Raw genomic sequence first — 7,873 nt, 5'->3', positions numbered from 1 at the left:
ACTTGAAAGGACTAAAATTGATATAGGTGAATATATATTTTGTGGGGGGAGTACCAGAGATCAAACTCAGAACTTTGCACTTGCTAGGCAGGATCTTATGCCACTGAGCTATCTCCCTGGATCTGGATGGATGGATGGATGGATGGATGGATGGATGGATGGATGGATGGACGGATGGATGGAAAAACATAAGAAAGTGTCTCTGCTAGGGAAAAAAAGCATCCAAATCAATTTACTCCTAGGTTAGCTGAAAGAAATGAAATCATGTGTCTACGTTGTCTGTGCAAACACACGCATGTAAAAGTTGAGGACAGCTTGTGGGTAAAAGGAAAAACCAGTATACTTCATTGTAGGTCAAAAAGGAGCTCTTTTTAAAAGTTCAAGCACATACCTCATATCATATAGTATTTCTTTCTCCACTGTTTTCTGACCAAGTAGAAAACCACTCTTCGTTTTCACTCGATAGCAGATGTTATGAAAACTTAACACCGCCCCTTCAGTACAGGTCTTCAGGTCACTAGGGGTCATCCCTGGGAGGTCTTTGCTGTTTTTATGCAACATTGGGATGAAAAACATGCCATTTCTGGAACACATCTGGAGAGTTCTGCCTTGCTGTAGGAAAAAAACAACATGTAGATAACAGTTCTACTAGATTTGACTGTAAATCCCAGTAGCACATTTAAATCCAATGTTTAAACACAGAGTAATGGATAAATTCCTTACCAATGACCAGTACACATGACTGTGACAAAAACAAACTTAAACACCTAACAAAAGGCAGACATATTTTTGAGTGTACACAGTCCAATTATACATCAATTTTCTGAGAAGTAAACTGGACCTGATAACCAAACAGAGTAGAAATAGTACTCAAAACTTATGAAGCATGAATAAGATGAATGAGGTTAATCTGGCTTGAAAATCATATTATGATACAGTTTGTTTAGGGCCAGACTATGTCTTCATCATCATACCTCCTATATTTTGCTTAATATGGGATTTGTGGCATTGTTAGTCCCAAAAAAGACTTGGGGACAGAAGAAATTCAAAATTATGAATGAAATAGACAGTTCCCAAATGTTCTGGACAGTAAGAGATACTCTAACTTGTAAGAAAAGTGTGGAGGACAGTATTTCCTGCCCAAAATCTATATTTTTAGAATGAGAATGCAGGTTTAAAACTTGCTCTAAAATGATATTGTGTGGCAAAAATATATCTCATTTGAGCACATTTTAAACATTTCAAAAATAGGATCTCTACTTATCATCCCTTCCCCATAGACTGAATTATTAGTTAGAATGTTATTTAATTAAGTTACTAGACTAAGAAACTATCCCTGGTTTGATATTAAAGCATAACAAATAGAAGTTCATGTGAGTGATCTTTTGTAAGCACTTAGGCCATCTTTTGATAAAAATTGATAAATATTTCTAAATCCTACCAACTTTACCTCCTTTCAGAAAAGAAAATAAATTGGCAACTCCAGTTAAGTTCTTTCTAATGTATGAACTTGAGAGTGCACCACTCTTGTACAGATATATTTGCTAGGTCACAAACATTCATAGTGTATCTCAATAGTAGAGTACTTGTTTAGTATGCAAAATGCCTTGGGTTCAATCCCCAGCAACATATAAAAATACAATAAAAGTAACTTCAGGAAGAATACTTAATCCCTAGCTCTTGATTGCAATACATACATATATACGTACATACATACATATATAGATAACCAAATTTCTCTGTACCATAGATGGGTAAGGGCATGGAAAAATGCAAAATGAGCTTGGAACATGTTTTGATAACAGAAAATAGGGAAATGCAGTTTAAAAGATAAAAGACAATGTAAGTATTATATCAGAATGGCATGAGGGCAATTCTGAAAGAACTGTCCTGTTGATAAGAGCCAGAACAATTTGAGTGGCCAATTAAATAATGATCATACCGGGGCTATCAAGAGTGTGATTCAGTACTGATATAAATAGTTTAATAAACAAGGAAAAGAGAAGATCTTCTTTACAGAAAAATTTACAAGTTTCTAGGGAATTAATTTTAAAAAAAAAAAAAAAGACAACACACTATTCAAACAATAAGTCATTGTCCCATGGAAGTGGCAGAGCCAAAATGCAGTAGATTCATATGAAATTGAGGCCCACAACTTCCATGTGGTCACTTTTGCTCTGTTCTCTTCAAACTCAATGTCACAGGGCAGAGAAAATGCACTCCCCTCCCCCAGGAGAGAAGACAACTGGAGATTCACACCATGCAAGACACACACATAGCATGGGTGGAAAGACTGAGGCTGGTGCTGCATGCTGTTTTTTATCCAGGTAAGAAAAAAGCACTTAGTCTTAGGATCACAAAATCAAACCTTCAAAATCAGCAAGTCTAATACCATAGAACAATAATTTTCCACAATGTAAAATTAAAAACTTAAATAAGCTATCAACCTCAGAAGGGTTATTTGAGTGCATTTTTATTAGAACAGGAGCAAAACCAAATTTATTTCTATGACAGCAATTCATTTTTAAACACCAACATTTCAATGCTAGAAATAAAAGAAGCAGTGGTAGCTCTTCATCGTCTAGTCTGAGGACTTTAAGCAAAAACTAATCAAGAGAGACAAACAAGGTCACTACCTATTCATTAAGGGAAAATTCCAAGAAGAAGAGATAACAACCATAAATATTTATGCACCAAACGCAGTTTCACCCAATTACATAAAATGAGTATTAACTGATACATAAAAAACAAGTAACACTAACACAATTTTGGTGGATGACCATAATACTCACTCCATTCTCACAAATAGATAGATCCACTAAACAAAAAATCAATAAAGAAATATTAAATTAAAACCAAACTTGTGAAAAATTGTCTTGGTAGATGTCTACAGTGTTTCACACCAAAACATTAGAATATATATTGTTCACAGCTGAACATAGGATGTTGTCAGAAATAAATGATTTATTAACTGACAAAACATGCTTAAGTAAATATAGAGGAACTGAAATCATTCCGTGCATACAATCTGAGCATAGTAAATGAAACTGTAAATCAATGATAAAGGAAACTACAAAAAAATTAACAAGTGGTAATTGAACAACACGCTTCCAAAAAAACAATGGATGACAGAGGAAATTAAAGATGTAATTAAATAGGGTGTACAATTAAACAATAATGGAAATAAATCATATCAAAACTTTTTGAATACACTCAACAGTGCTGTGATTACAGGTATGCCACCATGCCTATAGAGTAAACCATCACAAACTGTAAGAAGAAAAGGATGGGGAAGTAATTTATGACCTGATAACAAATCTTAAGGATATTCCAAAAACTACAGAGGATCTATAACCTCACACAGGTAATTTATCATGGTAATGTTAAAACTCTTTTGGAATACAATGGTTTCTTTGCAGATCCAATCAGGCTTTCACTTTTTACATCTGTACTTGAGATATTTCAAAAGGTTGACCAAAGCCTTTTTCTCCAAATATTCTTACATAAAAAACATTTGTGTGCTACTCAAGGGACCTCATGGCACCCATACAGAATGCTTTTCACACAGAAGCACCACCCCAATGAAGGCCTCTTCCTTTAAATTTATTATCAATTACAGGAGAATTTTCTCCTCTTCAAAGGAGGGTTCCTTTATTTCATAATGATCAACTTATAAAAATTGTATTTATGGCCAATGATAGCTTAAGAGTACCAATCTTGGACTGGGAGTGTAGATCAGTGTGAAACTTCTGGGCCAAACACACAGGAGGCCCTAGGTTCAATCCCCAGCACTCCAAAAAATATTTAAGTCCCATACCCTTCAAACTCTTGCTGTAGTAAAAACTCCAGTGTCCTTTCTATACACTAGTTTATATACATCCTGTCTCAAAAGACAAAACAAAACCATGTCTGTGACAAAGGAGTATGAAGAGAATTCCAAGATACTTGTGCTGTAGGCTGCTAAATTAGATAGAAATATCATAGGCAGTCAGACAGGGCTAGGACTTCAAGGAGACAGCAGGGAAAGACAAGCTACGCTGCAACTGCGAGAGATCGATGCACCTGCTGTGCGCCAGATGCAAAGAGCAAAGATCCAACAAATGCTGATCTCCCTAAAGAAAACCATTCAGACTGATCATCACCTGGAGGAAGCCAGAAGAGTCACTAACCCAACTGCCACCACGGGCTACCAGATACACTCCTGTTCTATGCTCAAGCCCACTCCTATGTACGTGTATGCTTGCCCATTCTGTTCTGGATTTGAATCAACTTTACCTGAGCTATGGTGCTTGCAATCTCATTGGTCAACCATACTCTGGTCTTGCCTCATGCCTACCTAAGTGATTTCCCATGTTCTCCACACCTCACACCCACCGCACGGTTTGACTCCATAAAGGTGCCTGCAGGAGAGCATTTCCTGGGGGCAACCCACTTGGGTCCCCCCTTCTGTACCTCTCTCAGACAGAAGCCTTCTTTCCCCAATCAAAGTTCTGCTCTTCACCTCCATTTGTTCCTAAAATTCATTCTTCACTTTTATAGAACACGAACTCATCCAGGCATCTCTCAAGTCCGGCGTTTCATTCCCCTATATCCACCGCAAGACCAGTGACCTTAACACACATGTGCACAATGTTGTTCTACAGTCTCCTTTCTTCTTTTCAACTCTTGCAACAACTACTGACCATTTTTGAAGAAATCAAAACAAAACCACAATCATAAAAAGAGGTCCGAACGCTACAGAATGAATGGCATGGAACAAAAAAGCCATAAAAAAAGAAAAAATCAAATTGCAGTTGGGGCGTGGTGACACACACCTATAATCCCAGGAGTTAGGAGGCAAGAGGATCCTCCTGAGTTCAAGACCCGCCTAAAGTGCACTCTGGAGGCGGAGACAAGAAGCTTGTGGCAAAGACAAGCTCACCCAGAACTACAAAGCAAGTTCAAAGGCAAGTGTGATGGCAAAGGCTCAAGGCACAATCCCATTCACGATGCTTCATCTGCCCTTTGAAAAAATCCATACACGGATACATAGAAGATCCTTCGTTTGACTAGGGATTTCACTCCATGGCACAGCACCCATCTGGTAAGTATGAGTGAGGTTCAGAGTTCAAGTCCCACTACCAAAAACCAAAACTCTTCTGGACGACTGACACATGCCTGGGCAACAAGGCCAGCCTGAACCTCATCAAGGGACCCTGTCTGGAAAAAACAAAACACGAGCCAGGCATGGAGGCACATACCGGTAACCCCAGCACTTGGGATTACACTTGAGGGAGGAGGATCCTTGTGAATTTGAGACCAGCCTGGGCTACGAAGTGATCCAAAGGCCAGCCTGAAGCATGCAGCGACACTCTGTCACCAAAACAATAAATAAATAACAAGAAAATAGCACTAAAAGTGAGTTCAAGTTTAACCTGAATTATGTAGAGAATTTGTCTTTCAAACAAAACAAAGCAAAGCAAAGCAAAACAACCTATGTGCTGAAGCTCCAGAGAAGAGCCCTTGCCTGCTAGCAGTTCTTGTTCTGCTTCAAAGCTCCACACATACCTTCCCTTCCCCAAATCAAAATTATATATGGAGCTTTAAATGCAGCCACGATGCCAAACTGCATAAGGAGAGTAAAGACATACTCAGACGCACCCCTCCAAATGACAGAACTGTTTTGAGTCAAACAGCACGACATTGAGAAGATAAGAGCTGGCATGGAGGTGGTTCTTGTGGAAAAACCTCAGGGGCTGTCAGCAAAGCACAACTCGCCTTTGTTGACAGGATAGCTCCTTTTGAGCTATCTGTTTGTTCAGCAATGTTAAATAGTACACAAATGCACTTACTGAACAACACGTATCGCATGGTTGAGGGTCAAAAACCTCAAGAAGTGCTCACAGACCATGTAAAGCAAGCCACTCCAAAGAGGAAAGTGGGAACATGACCAGAGGCCCATTTTGTGCACAGCCTGCCACAGGCAGAGGCACAGGAAGCCCTACAGGCCCTCACCTCCTGGACGCACTTCAGGGACAGCTGCAGCCCCTCCTTTTGGCCCTTCCCGCACATCTCACCGAAGCTCTCCTAGTACTCCTCAAGGTGGTCCAGACAGTGAAGAGCACCTAGATCCATAGCTTGCAGCCACATGGATGTGTCCAGGCCATGGCCCGGGTAGATGAGCAGCTGGTAGCACAGTGCAACCACCTCCAGCTCAATCATGTCGGGCACCCCCAAAGAGCACCGTCCATGTGCAGGAGAGCTCCTCGGTGAACACCGGCGGGCAGGCAGGGCTGTAGCTGCGAGTTCAAGGAACACAGCTGCTGGTGCACTGCGCGAAGGTCCTGAAAAGAGAAGAGCCGGCCCAGCTGCAATCCTTGCCTAGCGGCTCCGACTCTGCGCTTGCGTCCCACACCTCCATCTCCTCCGCGGCTGCTCCCCAGGCGCTCAGCACAGGCACTGAGGCCGCCGGGGCACCTCCACGCTTGCCCTGGCCATGCTCCTGGGGAGCCCTGGGCTGCAGGCCCGCTCGGTGGAGACTCAAGGTCTGGGGACGGTCGTTGGCTCCTGGGAGCCAGTGAGCTGCCGCTGCACCTTGTGGTTGTGGAGGGCTTATGGCCAACTTGCAGGCCTGGATTTCCTTGCAGGCCACGATGAATACAAACTTGTGCTTCTCCCGCACTTCCAATACACAGAGCCGCTTAGCAAGCCAGTGGGCCTCTATAGCGTCTCCAGCAGCGGGAAAGCCATGGAGTCCCCCCGCCCCGACAGCCACGCAGCCGAGCGGGCACCAGCGGATCATCTTGCCCGCTCCCCCTCCCGCTCTGCCCAGTGGCCCGGCGCGAGGACAAAGTGACTACGCATGGATTGAGGGGATTGAGGTCAGCGCCCAAGCCTCACTCCTGGCGCCCAGCTGCCTACCGGGCAGACGCGACCACCTCACTCAGAGCCTCAGCCTCGCCCCAGTGTTACCGCAGCCCGCTGACAACCGTGCTCTTCCAGGGAACTAAACAGGGCACGTGCTGCACGCCTTGACGGTGACAAGGCCGCCGCCCCTGCGCTGCTCCTTGCTCTCGGGGTGCGTTGCCCCAGAGCGCTGTACTGGTGGGGCGGGGGTGGGGGTGGGGTTAGGGGTGGGGGTGAAACGGGCCGGGGGGAGGTGATTTCAAGGGCAGTGTGAAATGCCCAGTGTGATCCCATCTGAAAAAGACAAATAAAGGCTGGTGAGATAGCCCAGTGGTTTACATCGCCTGCTTAGGCAAGTTTAGGGAAGTGCAGGGGTGGTGATTCAATCTCTGCCCTAGCATAGGCTAGGTTGCCACAAAAAAAGAAAGAGAAAAAGAAAAAAAAGGACAAAAGATAAATAAATGAAATATTAAAGCATGAGATGTGGGATTTAGCTCAATAATAGAGGCCTGGCCTAGAAAGGTGAAAGACCTGGGTTCGGGTCCTTAGCACCAAAAGTAAACCAAACCAAGCCAAAAGAATAATAATAGGGGCAGGGGAGATGGCTCAGTGGAATAAACACTTCCCTGGCAAGCGCAAGGGCCTGAGTTCAATTTCCGGTTCTGCAAATAATAATAATAATCATCATCATCATCATCATCATCATCATCATCATCATAATCATAATATAATAAAGCATGCCAGTACTGTTAAATGAGAAAAGCAGTTTGTTTTAAATAATGATAATAATAAATAATAATAATTTTACTGCTTCTTAGACAAGCCCTGGCTATGTAGTACTTCTTGAACTTAACTGCCATGCAGCCCAAGATAGCCTCAAAATGGTAGATATTCTCTTGCCTGAGCCTCTGGAGTGCTGAGATTACAGGTATACACCACCACAGTCAGCTGAATGATAAAAATTTCAAAAGATGCACTGGAAGGGCCA

General features: G+C 42.5%; 1 pseudogene; it reads right to left on the bottom strand.

Moving 5' to 3' along the window:
* The window catches only part of LOC101587488, a 100,772-nt pseudogene extending 93,770 nt beyond the window's left edge, over positions 1-7,002 (bottom strand).
* Between the last annotated feature and the right edge of the window lie 871 nt (positions 7,003-7,873).

This window comes from Octodon degus, unplaced genomic scaffold (assembly GCF_000260255.1).
Source record: "Octodon degus isolate 3935 unplaced genomic scaffold, OctDeg1.0 scaffold00125, whole genome shotgun sequence".
NCBI lineage: Eukaryota > Metazoa > Chordata > Mammalia > Rodentia > Octodontidae > Octodon > Octodon degus.
Note: the sequence above shows the minus strand (reverse complement) of the source record. Positions and strands in the feature narration are given on the sequence as shown.